The sequence below is a fragment of the Bos javanicus genome, chromosome 7, assembly GCF_032452875.1.
Source record: "Bos javanicus breed banteng chromosome 7, ARS-OSU_banteng_1.0, whole genome shotgun sequence".
Taxonomy (NCBI): Eukaryota; Metazoa; Chordata; class Mammalia; order Artiodactyla; family Bovidae; genus Bos; species Bos javanicus.
Window position 1 is genome coordinate 4,532,452 of NC_083874.1, and position 4,331 is coordinate 4,536,782.

Consider the following 4,331-nt stretch of genomic DNA (forward strand, 5'->3'; position numbering starts at 1 on the left):
CTGAGAAGGCTGGAGTTAGGGAGCAGCAGGGGCCCACGGGGATGGCTCTGGGGCATGGTGGGGCGGGAGGAGCGCTAGCAGTCCAGTCCCTGCTGTAACCACCATGCTGAAGGGATATCTGGGGCAGTGACCCCGCAATGCCCTGAGGCTTGGGTGAGCTCCGGCCGAACTCCCCACACAGAGCTCCCCTCCGTTGTCCAAAAGCTCGGGACACTTACAGCCCCAATCTACTCAACAGTAAAAGAGGAGGGTTCCCCACCTTCTCAGGGATAGTGTCTGCAGAAGAGATACAGCTGACTTTTCTTTCTGGTGGCCCAGCATCTGGAGGCTGGGGAGTCTCCATCATGGGAATTTAGTCCCCCACTGATAATAGAGGCTCCAAAGCCAATGGCTGTTGTTCAGTCACTCAGTCGTGTTCAACTCTGCAACCCGGACTGCAGCATGCCAGGCTTCCCTGTCCTTCACTATCTCCCTGAATTTGCTCAAACTCATATCCATTGAGTCGGTGATGCCATCCAACCATCTCTTCCTCTGTCACCCGCTTCTCCTCCTGCCCTCAATCTTTCCCAGCATCAGGGTTTTTCCAATGAGTCGGCTCTTCATATCAGGTGGCCAAAATATTGTAGCTTCAGCATCAGTCCTTCTAATGAATATTCAGGGTTGATTTCCTTTAGGATTGACTGGTTTGATCTCCTTGCTGTCCAAGGGACTCTCAAGAGTCGTCTCCAGAACCACAGTTTGAAAGCATCACAGAATTGCAAAGAATGTTTAAAGCCAGTGGTATGATCAATCAAATAACAGGCCTCCGCTTCTCATCCGTCTCCATGTTCTACTGCCCTGCGCCACCCTGCTGTGCATTCCTCCTGCACAAGGTGGGGGATATTTCTCCAACCCTGATTTTGACTTTGGCCACGTTATCTGCTTTGGCCAAAGGAATATGGGTAGAAGTGACAGCACAAGAGTTCTGAATTTGGGTCTTAGGAGGCCTCACCTGATCCCACTTGTCCGCTGGCACCACTGTAGGAGGAGAACATAGGTTAACAAGCTGTTGGTCCCAGGAGGATGCAAGGCAGGTGGAGTTGAGCATCCCAGTTACTCCACAGTCTTGCACTTGGAAGCAGAGCTGCCCAGCCAAGGGAAGCCCAGAACAGACACCCTGCCCTCAAGCTGAGTCACAGATATATGAAAAAATATTTACGTTTGTATGCCATTGAGAGTTGGGCTTGCTCGTTACTCAGCAGCAGTAGCTGACTAATACACTGATGTATTAACTTTCCCTACCCCCGGGCAGCTAATGCATTGGAACAGGACATGGGCTGGACCAACAGCATGTTTCCAAGTGATGGAAAGAAACAGCACTGGGGCAGGGGCATCTGGTTTCCAGGGGCAGCTATGGCGGAGTGCCAGTGGCAGTGCCATTTGAGGCATCTGGATTCTGTGGCGGTGGGAGGAATGACCTCACCAACAGTTTCCTGGCTTGATTTCAGCTGATCACCCTCGCCTTCTTGATTTCTACCATTTTCTGAGCCTGGTTTTCCAGCCTTCCTGCCACTTTTGTGAGGAACTGAACAGCATTCCAATGCACGTTCTTGCTATTTAAGTTGGCCAGTTTTTGTTACTTGCAAATTAAAACCTTGACTTACATAAGATGGGGAAACCCCAGCATCTGTTACACGTATAATTTTGGAACTGTTTGAATTACAATTATCAGAATATCTGACCACCAGTATCGTAAGCAACACAGACACTGTGATTTCTCATAAAAAGAAGTCTGGAGGTTAGAGGTTCCAGGGTGGGACTGGTGCCCCAGTGATTTCAGGGCTCTGGGAGGCAGCCTTTCTGTGTGTGTCTTAACTTGCTCCTCATGGCCACAAGATGGCTGCAGAAGCTCCTGGCATTGTGTCCTTGTAGGAAATAATAAGGGAGGGAGAGGGGCAACAGCACTTCTCCTATGTCCAGAAACCCCCACCCCAGACTTCCCCTTAAAACCTGCTGGCCAGAACTGGGAAACATGCCCAGATCGACAACAACCCCACAAAAGACGTTGCCAAGAATGGCTCAGCCAAATGCTAAATTAACCCCCGAGGCTGGGCACCAAATCGTGGCTCTACTGGTAGGATGGCAACAAGCACGGGTCAGTCCCAAGAACTAAGCTGGGCCTTTGTTGTGGGCAGCAGCACGGTTTCATGGCCCTCTTGCCCCGAGGGTCTGTAGGCCCATCGTGCCCATGGATGCTGGAGCCGGATAGGCTCTGCTCCTACCTCCCCGCCCCCAAAGCTCTCATTTGTGCAACAAACGTTCAGGCTTGCCTCTCGGGATCCATGGCCAGGTGCCCCTAATAAAACCCGTGCGCTGAGGCTCCACCATGAGAAGCAAACTCTCCAGAGCCCGTGAGAACAGAGGAGCTGGGGCTGCGTTCTCAGAGATGAAGCCAGGGGCGCGTTTCCAAGCTAGCCAGGTCTGGGGCAGATTCCCACCTCACACGGCTCCCCGGAGGCCCCCTTGGCCCTCGCTCACTGTGAGGCCCCAGAAGTCACACTTGGCCTCCCTCTCTCGGGCCTCCATCCCACCGTCCCGGGAGAGGGCGTTTTCCCACAGCCCAAGCCCAGGTGCGGAGGGAGGCTCCTGCCGGCCGCATCCAGGGCCACGGCGGGGAAGCAGGACATCTGGAAGCCGAGGGGATCTCCACACACTCAGTCCCTACGTGCCCGAGCTGCACTGGGCGAAAGGTGAAGGAGGTGACGGGGTGATGAGCTCCAGACCTCTGCATGGTGCTGTGTGGAGGAGAGTCAGGCTGGTCCTGGAGCGCGTGTGTAACTGCGCGAGCGAGCACGTGGGTGCACCGCACAAGCCTAGGAGCCAGGCTACCTGTGGGCGTGAGCGGGACCACGTGGATGAGCGTCTCAGATGCCTGCGTGCAGGTGTGCGTGTGAGGGTCTGCGTGCCTATGTGCACGCATGTGCCGCCTCTCTCTGAAGAACGCAAATGTGCACGAGAGTGAAGACTCAAGCCAGTTTCTGCTAAATTAAAAACAGCTTTTTCGTGTTTAAAGTTTACAATACGAAAAATAATTTTCCTTTCTTTGGGGATGGGGGGGTCCGTGGGTGGGTGTGGAGAGGGAGGGGCAGGGGGCCCCGGAACATTCCATGAACCAGCCCAGACGGTTATGCACAATCGACCCGGTTAGATACGGCAGCCCCCCAGCCCACCCCCTGCTCCGTGCCGGCACCCCTGCCAGCTCGCTGGGGACAAGATGTTCTAAGGTGTGAGCTGAGCTAGGGGGGACTTGAAGCTGGCAAAGGCTTCTCCCTGCCCCCCTGAAGGGGCCGTGCCTCTAGCAAGGAAGGGTTCTCTTTGGGGGAAGCTCAGGTTGGGGGGTGGGGATGAGAAAGGGCTGGAATGTTCTGGTAAATCCCCGAGGGCTGCTCTTTTCATTTCTACGCCACTGGCAGTGTGGACTCATTACAGGTTCCCAATCAAGTTTCTATTTCAACCCTGTCCCCCGACCCCTACACAGACTCAGCTTCACCCCCGGACCCTGATGGCCATGGCACAGGAGAACCAGGCCTGTGGATACATTTTGAGGGTGATCCCAGAAGCCGGCCCTTTCAGAAGGCTGTCAGAAAACTACATTCTCCACAATGCAGCAGTGGGGTTTGCAGCAAGGCCTGCTATAGGAGCTGGGACTGGGGGCAATTCACGGAGCTCTGGGGCCCACACGATCATTCCTTGAGGACCCGCCCTGCTTCTCCCCTATCCCAGCCTCTGGGGTGAGGGCTCCTGGCTGCCCACCCTGGAGTCCTGCGACTGAGTGGATGGAAACAGAACCGCCAGGAGCTCTGGGGCTGGCTGATGGCAGGGGGCTGGGCCACAGGCACAAGGAGCAACATGGACAGAGTCTCTCCAAGGCTGCCCCTCCTGGGCCGGGTTTGCCCTCTGTCTTCCCCACTGGAAGTGGGAGTCCTGGCGGCACGCCCACATCTGCTCAGTTGTGTGCGACTCTGCGACCCCATGGACTACAGCCCTCCAGGCAGCCTCTGTCCATGGGATTCTCCAGGCAAGAATCCTGGAGCAGGCTGCCATTTCCTCCTCCAGGGATCTTCCCGAGAGGGATCAAACCTACGTCTCCTGCATCTCCTGCACGGGCAGGCGAGTTCTTTGCCACTGCCCCACCTGGGAAGCCCACTGCCCCCCGGCTCTGAGCCGAAGGCTGGTCCTGCTCCTCTGCAAGGCTGGAAAACGGGGAGTGGGGAGAGAAGCCCCAGACACGCAAGGCCACGAGGAACCTGTGAGCCATCACGCCCCACAAGCTCAACACTGGGCCCACTCCA